A 13,942-nucleotide genomic window follows, 5' to 3' on the forward strand; every position below is an offset into this window, starting at 1 on the left:
TTCTAAGGCCATTTCCTTTTATTTTAAATAATTGTTCGTTTAACATGTGTTGTTAAACTCATTCTTGCGTCAAAAGGAGGCGATTATATTTCCTGACCCTAAAATGCAAGGTGGGTGGCATTGTTTCATAATTAAATTTACTCTGTTCAATTTCATATCTCTCTCTCTCTCTCTCTCTCTCTCTCTCTCTCTCTCTCTCTGCTTTTTCCTAAAAACATGCCCCCAAAAGGGAGGGGGAACCAATCACATAACAAATCTTGTCTTCTCATTCTTTTCTCTCCAGCACACATGGTTCAACCTTTTTGAACACAGTTGCACCAGGGCAACAGAAATATGTGTTTGGTTTTGGTTTTAAAATAATTTTTCAACAGTGTCCATTCACATCTATGTTTAAAATAGCCCACTTGAACACTTGGAATTGTGTGCCTAACATTGCTGAGACATTAAACAAATTGGAACCTTTAAAATGAGGATGTGATTTGTGTTTGAAATTTAAGAATTTTTGAGCTGGCATGAAGGAAGGGAACTGGCCCACATATTACTAGAAGTAACGCAGCAGTTACACTGGTGAAGTCCTGCTAAAACTATTCAGACCTCACCCATGGAAGAGTCTGGAAATCCTACATTTGGCTTCCATGATTTAAAAACATGGGTCTTCCATAGACACATCATTAGGCGCATATCTGTCCAAAGTATGAGGCAAGCTCCCTGAGGAGATCTAGGCTGCAGTATGGAAGGTACGCCCTCTTTCCCTGGCAGCTCCTAGCTCAGTTTTAGTGACTATTTGGCCAGGGTGTTGGTGGAAGCCAACCCATGTGCTCAGCCACTGCAATGCAAATAGCAGCACAAGAAGAAGTCCCCACAAGAAGCATGTTTGGTGTCTGCTTGTGTGAAATGCCATTTCTGCCATTTTCCTTCCCAGGATTAAGGTTTTTTTTCCCAGTGGGTGGAGAAAACAAAAGCCTTCCTAATACTATTTTACCTAGAAAACCTGGGCAGAGTGAAAAATGACCATGTAGTATCTATAAACCTATATGCAACAGCATTGTGAGAACCATAATTTACTTTCCAAAGATCTGATGAGATGATAATGATGATGATAATAATTATTAAATAAATAGGTAGATAAATAAATAACTTTTAACTTGTTTTTTGAAAGCCAGTGATTACTTTTGACCTTCAGACATGCTACGGGAGATCTTCCCATAGGTGAGGTTGAGGAGGGGTCAGTACCAAAAACCCCTTGGTATTGGTAGATGTCAGGAGAACCAAAACGTTATCCAAAGGTATTAATGTATAGGAAGACGCATGTAGTTTTTTGTAGACTGATGGTCATACGGCTTCTTGCCTCCACAATGAAGCCCACAGCAATTCATGACTGCTCTTTAAATTCAGCACTTTAAATAGTGCTGAAAAATGTTCAACTTGAGAAGTCAACAGAGTTTTCTTGACCATAGGTTTGGAGACTACTGCATCCATCCGAATTCTGTACATCTTCTGTTATCCAAGCTAGATTGCACAAATTTCCAGAATTTTCAAATTACTAACTCCTCATATCACTTCAAGTTAGTATTTGATTTGTTTGTCTATTACATTTGTCTACCACCTACTTTAAAAGTCTCAAGTAGTTAACAAAGAAATAAAAACAGCCAGAAAATTGAAACATATACAGAATTCAATTTTTAAAAATGAGTCAGTAAAATTTAACTCAAAGTCTAGCTGTCCCAGTGTGTCTTAAATTGGTTCCTAAAAGCCACTAGGGATGGAGCAGCTCTAATTCCAATAGGAAGTGCGTTCCACAGCCCCGGAACAACTATAGTTGGCAACCTCAAAGCTGCCACCAGGCAAACTGGCAGCAGCACCCTCAGATGAAACTCCTTTGAGGATCTTAATCGGCTCATAAAGCCATTAAGGGCTTTGGGTAATAACCAGCACTTCGTATTTTACCCAGAAACCTATTGGTAGAACCAGAAACCTTTCAGAACAGGAGTAATATGCAGGGGCGTAGGGAGCTTGGCCACGGCTGGAGGAAGTCCTCTTCCACCCGCTAAGTTTTACAATCATGCTTCCCAAGCCACGCCCCCTGGATCTGACATCAGACGCAAAGGGCAAGGCCCATCAGCTCTGGCAGAGCTTCCCTTCCCCAGTCAGCAGTCCATGGAATCGCTGACTGGGGAAGGGAAACTCTGCAGGGGCTGATAGGCCCCATCCTTGGCATTGGCCCCTCCCCCTCGCACCTGACATCAGATGCAGGGGGCAGGGCCACTGTCTGGGAGAGGGTCTGTTCTGACCCTCTCCCATCCCTCCCCAGCCAGTGTTTCATTGGAACGCCAGCTGGCTGGGCTTTCCACGCCAACACAGCTAGCGCTTCAGTTAGACACTGGCTGGGGAGGAGAGGGGCGTGCCTCATTCTCCCAGCCGGCAAGCGCTTCATTCGCTAGCTAGGTGCAGGAGGGGGCAAGGGCGTGCCTGGTCCCTTAGACCCTGGGGGCTGGGGGACAATCTTCCCCCCTTTGCTCCATGGTCCGTACACCTCTGGTAATATAAGAGGTCCTGGAGCCCAGCCTACAACAATTGCAGTTTCTGGACTATGTACAAAGGCAGCCCCAAAAGCTGCTGAGAGATCCATAATAAAGACTAATAGAGTCACACTCCCTCTGTCAATCCCAAGCGTACATTGGGCAAGGGTCAAGAGAACCGGTCTTAGGATGTACCATTCCAAGCAGCTTGTTCATGTTAGAAGTGAGAATTCTGAAGCATTGCTCTTAGCACCACTGTAACTTCTTCCGGGCACTAGAGGTATGAGGAGATGTTAATATAGGTCTGTCTTGGTCAGTTAGAGTCAGGGGCATAACTATAATAGGGCAAGGGGAGACAGTTGTCTGAGGGCTCACTGCCTTGGGGGGGGGGGCAGGCAAGTCACATGCATGACTCCCCCAGCTATGCACCCGCCCGGGATTCCTTCATCATTCATTCTCCGAAACTGATGTGAGTGTTAAGACCTGGAGCGACCAGAACAGCATGTCTTTCTCTAGTACCATTTAAAGACTTGCATCGTCCACAATTCACAAAACCTTAAAAAAATTAATTTAGGATTATGTTCTATTGTGGCACATGTGTTATATATATATTAGTGAGTATTTTACTGTGCTTTTTGTTACCACTATTCAGCCTCATTTAAGATTTCTTTACTTCATGAGCTGAGCTTCAGGGAGGGGGCCCATTTTAAAATCTTATCTCTGGGCCCGCTCCAACCTTGCTACGCCCCTGGTTAGAGTCAAAACTGTTCAGTTGCTGTTGAAGGCTAGTGCCTGTTTGGGTGTGGGTGTGTTGTTCAATAGCTCTCTCTCTCTCAGTAGGTGATGATTTTGTTTCTTAATAAATCTTTGCTTATTTTATTTATCGTGTGTGTGTGTGTGTGTGTGTGTGTGTGTGTGTATATATATATATATATATATATATATATATATATATATATATATATAAAACTTGATATGTGTATCTCTAGGCAGTGTAAACAATTTAAAACAACCTAAAATGGAGTAAAAACAAAACTATTTCTCAGAATAAAAAGTTAAAACAATTTCATAGGATAAAAACAATTAAACAGTTTAAAATTAATTCCACTTAAAAGCCGGAGAAAGCAGGTGTGTCTTGAGGGTCTTTCTAAAAGCAGTCAGAGATGGAGAAGCTCTTATTTTGATAGGGAGCATATTCCAAAGCTCTGGGGCAGCCACAGAGAAGGCCCAGTCCTGAGTCGCCACCAAACAAGCTGGTGGCAACTATAATTGGAGAGTTTTGGATCCAGGAGCACTCCCAAGCTATCTACCTGTTCAGGCTGAGTCTTAGGTTCCCAGAGTCAGTACCTCTGTCTTATTCGGATTCAACTTCAGTTTGTTATTTCTCACCCAGCCCATTACCAACTCCAGGCAAGTATTTAGGGGAGTTATGCCATTTCCTGATGAGGTTGATATGGAGAAATAGATTTGGGTGTCATCAGCATACTGATAACACCCTGCACCAAACCTCCTGATGATCTCTCCCAGTGGTTTCATGTAGATGTTAAAGAGCATTGGGACAGTATGGAGTCTTGTGTAACTCCATATTTAGTTCTCGCTTTGCAGAGCAGCAGTCTCCAGGTGACACCACTGTAAAACAGTGCCACCCAATCCCACCTCCCTCAGGCGACCCAGAAGGATACCGTGGTCGATGGTATTGAAAACCGAGAGATCTAAAAGGATCATCAGAGTCACACTCCCTCTGTCAGTAGCCCAAAGTAGAGGGTTTTAAAAACCAACAACACCTCAACCTACTATCTCCAGACAACCTCTTAGGCTGAACATCTTTACTACCAGAGCATACTCTGCTGTGTTAGGATTTTAATGTTTCTCCTCACATCCTTAACAATTCATGTTCTCAGGAGTCACAGATTGAAACTGATCCAGTTTGACCATACATGGGGAGCTACTGGACGCCCTCACAAAGTACTGCACCAATCATGGCATCCAGGTCGGTTTGAGTACAAGAGATTATGTGGAGTAAGTGGAACCCAATGTTGACAACAACCCCCTTTACCCTAACTTCCCCAACGTCACCTGAATGATGCCATGTGCAGGCATTGTGTTGCATGTGTGTACAGGTGTCTGTACACTTGTGTGCATGTTACTTGACCTCTCAAGTGCAGGATACAGGCAGAACATGTACCATTGTACATGAGTTGAACATAATGTGTGAATATCTGTATATGCATACAGATCTGTACCTGTGTACACAGATTGTACATGTCAGTGGACATTATGAGTGAACAGGGCTTAAGTGAAACTAATTTGCACTGAAGTTCAAGGTGATTGATTTTGAAGAAAATGTTATGGTACAGTAGTAGCAAGATCTAAAAGGTCCTTTCTGCATGGCATCTGCTCTCTACTTTTTTCTTCCTTACATTTGTTTCCTGCTGTTCTTCCCTGAAATTTATGGCACTGTACAAAAGGTTATCCCATTTCATTTTTACTCTTTAAGATAGGTTAGGGTAAACACATGCTGAAGACCACCCAATGAGCTTTGTGGTCAACCGAGATCTTGTCTAGTCCAAGTCTAAAACTCTATCCATGCTGGTGGTGTTGTTGTTTTTTAAAGCAGGGTGTATAGCTCTTGTTCCCCTGGTCGCCAAGAATTGCCTAAGATCTGAACCCAGGACCTTCCTCACTTAAAGTGAGTATCATATTCCTAGACCAATTAATATTGTGCCTTATATTGTGTGCTTAAGCATCTGATGGAAGTCATAGGTCTTCTTCTGGTCTTCTTCTTGGGGAAGAAGATAGACAGACAGTCCTAGGTTAAAACAGATGGACTAAGAGCCAAAGAGCCTCTGCTCTGGAGAGCCTTCAGTCCCTTTCCCCTGGAGTCATCTGTCACTTGAACTATCTTATGGTCTGGATTGTCTGCTGATTTGCCATAGAACTGCATTTGTGTGTTGGATCTGATTATTTGGGAGTGGGGCTGCAATCCCATCATCATTTACGTATGTATGAATCCTGTTGGCCCCATCCCACTGACCATGGAAATAAATAACCAGCTGCTTGGTCCCTTCTTTGTTCTATCCGATTGTTTCACTGAAAATGCTTTAGTGAAATAGGAGAAGCCAAAAGCATGACCCTTGATTCTCTATGGAGTTAGTTCTTATCTAGGAAAAATGCCAACAGTTCCCCAAAATGCCTCTCCCTTCCACTCTCGTCACTGTCCTTACAGCTAAAATCAACTTGGCAATATAGTGTGCACATGGAATTCCCAATGACGTTAATGGAAATGGGAAGTTTGATGCACAGGGTGAATTGCCAACTGTGTCATAGTAAACATCTGCTGCAAGGAATGGAGAATGCCATTTCTGTCTTAATTTTTTAAAATGCATTCATATTGTATGCCAGATCTCATACACCTGAGCATCACCCTGCAATTTTTTAAAAATTATTTAATTATTTGATTTATTTGATTTGTATACCGCCCTTCCAAAATGGCTCAGGGCAGTTTACAATTAAAACCTGGACTTCATAGGTTTCTTTTCCAAAATAGAACCAGATTGAACAAAGAATCTTGGGGCAACTTGAAAACCTACATTTTTCTGGCATTAACTTTCGTCGGCCATTGCCCATTTTATCAAATGCATCATCTCAGTAGATAGTTAAAAACCAAATGAAGCCAAATTCTATGCTCAGCTGATGTTATGGCAGAAGTGTATACAATTTGCCCAACTTCTGGATTATCTGAGATTACTGAGAGGCATTTTGTCAGTGCAATAATATGCCAATCAAAGATTCCATGTAAATTATTGGTCTTGCCATTTATTCCAGTGAGACAAAGAATGCTGAAAATGTTGTGTTTTTTAATGTTTTTTTGGGGAAACCCATTTTGCTTTGCAGTAAATATATTGCACCTTTGTGAAGGGGATCATATTGCTATTTACCTGTTAATTGGACAAAAACCACCCTTTGAAGTGTGGGCTCTGTTATATTAAGTAGAAGGAGTGCAACTATTCCTGTGTCTCTCACAGTGGCTATTATTGGTGTCTCCCTTGGGCTTCACTTTAGATGGTGAGCCCCTTTAGGACTGGGAAACTTCTCTTTTCTTTTGCTTTGTAAAACACTTTTTGCTAACCGTTTTGTTGAAGAGCTTGTATATAAATATTGTTTATAATAGTAGTAATTATGATGTTTACACCTTGCACAGTGACTCTTCAAACTGAAAATAAAAACATGAAAGCAAGGGGAGACCCCAGAAGCCTACATGCATGCCCAAGTGTGCAAAGCAAGGCTGCATACTGTCTGGAGAAGTGGTTGTACAAAGCCGTTCCTTTTCCCACAAAGCTTGTGACAGGTTTGATGAATATGCCCTTTAGCCTAAAAGTGAGCATCTTCTCCCAGCCCTTCCCTGTGCTCCACCACCACCAGTGTTCCTAAGGAACAGCCCAAGACACTCACACCAGCTACTGAGGACTTGTTTTAGGGAGTCAGCAGCACAGCAGCCACTTTTCCTGACTTCTGTCCAAGCCGGCAGTATCTCAGAAGGTGAGAGCCTGATCTGCCAATCTTGTACTTGCCCTCACTGTAGGGCTTAAGCCTGGACCCATTCATGCAGATGAAGAAGATGCTACAGGAGGTTCTCAGATACATTTGAGGACATGCTTGGAGTCTCCAGAGTGCTCCTTTTTCTTAGTGATCGCAGAACCAGAATTAGCAGATACTACAGAGAGATTCTAGATCAGCCTCTGAAGCTCCCAAGGCACTTTGTGGATGGGTCACTTCTGATTTGGCAGTTTTCTGGAACTGACTTTCCCCCCTCTTCTTTGTGGCAGAGGCGCTTTTATCCCTGGATGTTGGGGCCGAAGTCCAGGGTCTTCACAGCCCCTGGGGCCCCCAAATCCTCTTTAGTCTGTCCCGGGTAGTGTGGTTGCCTGGCCGAGCATGATGATGCTTAATTTGCAGGGGAGTGGGAGGCCTCCAAAGGCTAATAATAATAATAATAATAATAATAATAATAATAATAATAATAATAATTCAATTTCTATACCACCCTTCCAAAAATGGCTCAGGGTGGTTTACAAAGAGAAATAACAAATAAGATGGCTCCCTGTCCCCAAAGGGCTCACATTCTAAAAAGAAACAATAAGACACACACCAGCAACAGTCACTGGAAGTACTGTGCTGGGGGTGGGTAGGGCCAGTTACTCTCCCCCTGCTAAATAAAGAGAATCACCACGGTAAAAGGTGCCTCTTTGCTCAGTTAGCAGGTTCAGGCTCCAAAATTGCCTAGGTGCACCTCTGCTTTGTGGGTATTCTTGAATTCACAGAGGGTCCTCTTCTGATGCCAGGTTTCCAGTGTTTGTGCTTTAACTGGTAGCTCACTCCTAAAAGTTGAATAAGGTGGCCTGATATTAAAAAGTGGGAGAAACACTTGGAGGGAAATAAAGTTTCTGTATGCGCTTCTGTCAGCCTGTTCAGTGGGAATTTGTTCACTGCTCTCTCTTTTTTTAACTCATTGTGAAGGCCTCTTTCTTAAGCAGCTTCCTAGGGGGCAGGAAATGGCATGCAAGTGTTGTTTACACCACTGCCTGTATGTCAAGGCTCACCACTCTTTCTCTCACACACCCTTGCCATTGAGAGCCTGAGTGTGGTGGTGACAAGCAGCATGTGCAGTGTTTCTTACACACTCGCTTTCCTTCCACTCGCTTATTGTATGCACAGCTTTCGTGCTGCATCCCACACATGGGGGAAGCCAAACACAAAGGCTCATTGTGTCAATGGAAATAGCCAACCATGTCGCATTTGCCAACGTGTGCCTTTTTCAAGTTACAGAATGCCAACAAAAGAGCCTTCACACAAAAATACAAAAACAAAAGGGTAAGCAAACCATTCCTTCAAATTACCATTGATTACGAGAATGCTAACAACTACAATCCTGCCGGGAGAACCCGCCGTGAGATGGGCAATGGGTTTCCAGTTCCCCTCTTCCTTAATCATGCTGGATAGTGAGCTGACAACCTGTACTGAGTGGACTGAGTCACACATATAAAGGTACAGCAGTGGCTCTTTCATCATCACTTCATTATTCAAAGCTTGATGGCTTTGAATAATGCGTGTGAACTATCCCCATTAAAAAGTATTAGGAGCATCCAGAGCAATGCTGGAGCCACATGCACCAGCACAAAGCACCTTCGGCACCCTCTCTACTGAAGCTTCCGGAGCCCCCAGAAAAGCCCTTGCAGAGAGGAACACAGGCAGCTGCTTTATACCGAGTCAGCCCACTGGCCCATCTAGCTGAGTACTGTCTACACTGACGGGCAGTGGCTTCTCCAAGGTTCCAGGCAGGAGTCTCTCTCAGCCCTACCTGGAGAGAACCTGGGACCACAGGACCTGCTCTTCTCCTTGGGGGACCTTCCGCAATGGCATGTGTTGCAGTGTGGAGGAGCTGCAGGGGGGATATCTGGAAATTTGTAAGTGGAGTGGAGGGTCAGTGCCTCCTCTGCTGGCGCTTCCTCTCATGGTTTCTGGGTATCCCCAGATATCCAGTTTGGTTTCAAGCCAAACAGCTACCTGTCGTAAGCTGTACATAGTGAGTGCACAGGAGGGGTGTACTCCATATGAGAAGAAAGCAAAACTAGGACCAAAGCAAGGAGTACAAAACAAAGTCATCATTTGTAGTACAAAAGATAAGGAAACAATGTTGTCTAATGAAATAAATAAATGCAATGAAATACCAAATTGAAGGAATGTGACGTGCAGTACTGCATCTTCACGTTTCAAACTTCTTCATCAAGTTGTTCTTTAGCAAGTAGATACACAAAAGCAACTCCAAGAATCAATGCCTTCAAATATCTTTCTCATTCTAGGTAAAGCCTCTTAATACAAATTCCGGTGCCTTTAAAAAAACCACCACTAAATAAACTTTACCATACCACAAAAATGATTAATAATTAATAAAATCATCATCATCATCATCATAGTTGATATACTGGCGATGCGATATGCATGATGGATCTACACTAAATTCTTCTCTCCAGACCTTTTTATTGCATAACCTTAAAAAAAAAAGCTGCAAGCAAAGAATAAACATTTCGAAGTACAGACATCAACTTCAGTGTTCCATGTATTCCATGTCCCACTGTTTAAAACAGGGAAAGCTTTTATATTATATTATATTATATTATATTATATTATATTATATTATATTATATTATATTATATTATATTATATGGTTATATTATTTTATTTATATAATATAATATATTTATTATATTTATATATTTTTATAGAGAGAGAAAATGGTGGCCCCCTCTGGGCCGGTGGGGAGGAAAGTGCCCACTGCTGGGCTGGCTGGTGGGGAGAGAGATTGCTTGCCACTGAGCTGGCCAGGAAGGAGAGTGCCTGCCGCTGGGCCACCGGGCAGGGAGAGAAAGCGCCCACCACTAGGCAGTGGGTCCGGGGAGGAGACCACCCGCCGCTGGGCCGGCCGGGAAGGAGAATGCCTGCTGCCAGTCCGGCAGGCAGGGAAGTAGAGCACCCACTGCTGGGCCAACCGGTGGGAGGGAAAGCGCCTGCCACTGGGCCGCCGGGTGGGAAAGGAGAGCACCCACCACCGGGTCGGCTGGCTGGAAAAGAGAGTACCTGCCACTTGGCCAGCCGGCCGGCAGGGGAAAAGAACAGGATGAACTAGGGGTGCAGATGTTCTGCGCCAGGTCAGCTAGTAATAATATATACAAAATACAACTATTCATGCGGGGGGGGGGCTGCAGATGTACTCAACAGGGACTGATTGCTTCTGTGTGCAGATTTTTGACTCTCTCTCTTGTATTGCTGACTTATAAACATTGTGGTGATTCTCTTTGTTTAGCAGCGGGAGAGCAAATGGCCCTATCCACCCCCAGCACAGGACCTCCAGTGAATGTTGCTGGTGTCTGTCTTATGTTTCTTTTTAGATTGTGAGCCCTTGGGGGACAGGATTCCACCTTATTTGTTTGTTAATTCTCTGTGTAAACCGCCCTGAGCCATTTTTGGAAGGGCGGCATAGAAATCGAATGAATGAATGAATAAATAAATAAATAAATATTATAATAGCATGTACATTTTCCTGGACCAGTGGGAGTGACTTCAACTGAGATATGAGTCCTATTCACACATTACAGTATATGCAAAGCATGTGTAGTAGTACCTTTCCAATCAATACCATACATTTGAGGGGGCTTGTACCCAAGTTCACTTTTTAAATGAATGGAGAGCTACTGCCAGGCAGTGTAGACAATACTGAGTTAAATAGATCAACATCTGACTCCGTATAAGGCAGCTACTGATGCATGCTACCCTGAGCTCCATAGAAGGGTGAGAGAACATTCTCATTCATATACACTCATCCATTCATTTATTTAAAAAGTTAAATTGGTTTCAAAGGTACTCTAGGTGTTGGGAGAGCCAAGAGGGATGTTGTTCGTTACAAGCACTATCCATGGGTACCATGACAGCCACACCAAAATGTACATGTAGCAGGCAGTCCTGGCCATACTTTCAGGGGTGTGGTTTTTTGGCTTTTACAGGGGACAGTTTGAATACTAGGAAAACCTCCCAAATCACTTTGATAGGAGAACATTTCTGAGGCAGACAAATGAATGCATGGCAATGACAACTCTACTGTATCACCTCCGAGTCTTTGAGAGACCCGTTATTAGTACAACATTGTAGTGTGCTTTTTCTCTAAGAGGTCGTTCTCATGATCAGATGGGCGCTGTGGCGGGAGGCAGTGGAGAGGGCTGCAGAAGCCTGCCTTCCCCATAGACGATCTCCAAGCACTGTCTGTGTGGGTGGATTGCATGCCCATACGGCCCACCACTGCCTCAGGGAGCGCGGAGGCCGCCCCCGCCCCGGAAATCCCACAATGCACTGTGCAAGTTCGCAGTGCATTGTGGGGATCTCTGCAGTTACAGGCAGGCACCTGTCAGTGCTTCAGCACCAGCTACAAGCAGCTGGCGCTGGCACATGATCAGGAAAACATGGCTAAGGAAGCACTCACTCTCTTAACCTCATTTATGAGGGGGGCTCCCTAGGTGGGTTCACTGCCAAGATGCTGTCAGGAGCCACATGCCTCCCTGTGGTTCTTATGGGCAGCTGAGCCCAGGCTTGGCTTCCTTAAACCAGTCTTGGCTGCTCATGGGAACAGCCTCTAAATCTTTTCCATTTTATTTCTCTCACAATATGCAAGATTACTTGATTGCTATATTCTCAGATTGATCTTGCTCATGGTGTGAGAAACTATGAGATCTTGCTCATTATGGGATCTTGCTCATTATGGGATAAACTATGGTTCTAATCAATTAATTTTACATATATTCTAGATATTATTCTCCTTTTTGCAGCTTACTCTTGAATATATCCTAGAGTAGGGGTGTGCACGGAACTGGCTGGCCTGATTTGGTTCAGTCTAGCACCCCCTCAAACCCCCCCCCGTTCAGTTCAGTCTGGGAGGGGGGGGTTGCAAACATATTTTTAAATTGTTACTTGCCCCCTTTGGGCGAGTTGTTGGAGGTGGTGGTGGGTTCTGCGGAGGTTCCGCCTCCCTCCGCCGGCCTCCCTTGCAGCCCAAACCAGCCTGTTCGGGCCTTCCCCCTCCAGCGCTGCAGCCATTTTGGAGGCCACCATGCATGTGCAATTGGCCTTTACATGACCCAGGCCACACAGAGGCAAATTGCGCAGGCGTGGTGGCCCCCAAAATGGCTGCCATGCAGGAGGGAGAAGGCTCAAACGGGCTGAAGAGCCAGCCGAATGGGCCGGTTTGGGCAGCAAGGGAGGCCGGTGGGGGGGAGGGAGAATCTCCACGATCCCCCCCTGCATCCTCCAACAGCTCCCTCAAAGGGGGTAAGTAACATTTTTTTTAAAAAAGTCTGTGAACCCCCCAAACAGTCGATGGGGGTGGGTGGGTTTGGTCTGGGGCCGGACTGAAGAGGGGATGGTTCGGTTCGACCCTGAACCATCAAACCGAACAGGTTCAACGTCGAACACGTTTGACATCGAACCTGTTTGCACATCCCTATCTTAGAGCAGGACTTTAAAATCTTGCCAGCTCCTACTGAAATAGCTTTGGTACCAGCTATGGAAATTGTGTCTTAGGTGCCTAAGTTCTAGCAAAAGAGATGTTTATGGCTCCAGTTTGATGGAAATACTACTCTCTCATCTAGAAGGCCTTCCTCCTAACTGTTGATATCTGGGGGCCCTCTGAGGTCACTTGGTACGGAAAATGTATTCAGGGATATTGACTATAAATTTGGCTACATTTACAATATTCTAAAACAACAGTGGTGGTCTGGGTGGAGTCAAACTCAATAATCTTGGTTTTAGACTTGGAAAAGTACTTGCCATTATCAGAACCTCAGTCATTGGGAAGGTATTTAAACTTGGCTTGCCCCTTACAAAAATTTGGTTCAAAGGACAAGACTGGGCAAGATTTTAGGCTAAATTCTAATCCTAATTCTCTGCTGATGGCCATTTTGGGCAATTTGTGCAGATCAATATGCCCAGTCCAGTCCAGAAACTAGACTGTTTTCAAACACATTGGTGTGATGATTATGTCCAATGAAAGACTCCACAGTTTTCTCAGCGGGTTAAGGATGGGTTGATAAAGTTTCACAGCCGGACGTGTGCACACTTGTTCTTTCTGTCTCATTATCTTTTCCCACTTTCTGTCCCACTGTTCAAGCAGATTTTGATGTTTTCAGTAGTGTTTCAAAACAGCCTGAGAAAACCTCTCTGACTAGCAGACAAAAAGGAAATGATGGTATATAGATAATGGTGTAGTGATCAGCCACCTTTCCCTTAAAGAGTGACCGGAAGTGAACCCTGTACTGACTGGTGGGCTGGTGAACTCCAGTGATCAGCCAATCAGCACACCAGGTGGGTGGGACCTAGAGAGCCATTGGGAGGAAGGAGAGTTTCTTTGTTAGAAGAAGCTGGCTGGGGATGCAGAGAGGAACACCAGGGAGGATGGCTGCAAGGAGGATGACTGCAGCTCTTGGAAGATAGAACTGCAGGGGCTTGAATTCTCATCCAGTGTTTGGTGAGTTCAAGACAAAGGAAGCCAGGGCTTTGGTTTCGGGAAGTTTAGTCTAGGGAACGTTTATTTAGTCAGATTTTGCATTAGACTTTCTGTTTCTTTGGCAAGTGCTTTGTATATCCCAGAAACTTTTCTGTGATAGTTTACCCGTAACATAACTAAACTAAGAAACACTAGCCTTCACTCATCCAGCCAGGGCATTGCAAAAGACTCTGAAAGCTTTTAAAGGTGCTTTTGTATTTTCCTACATACTATTTCCTTGCAACTGGGTAACCACGATTTTTAAAAGTGTGCTGCCCCAACATCATTTGGGTTGCTTTTTGAAGTATTTTTGTAACCTACTGAGCATTTTTACCT

Source organism: Hemicordylus capensis, chromosome 1 (assembly GCF_027244095.1).
Source record: "Hemicordylus capensis ecotype Gifberg chromosome 1, rHemCap1.1.pri, whole genome shotgun sequence".
NCBI classification, from domain to species: Eukaryota; Metazoa; Chordata; class Lepidosauria; order Squamata; family Cordylidae; genus Hemicordylus; species Hemicordylus capensis.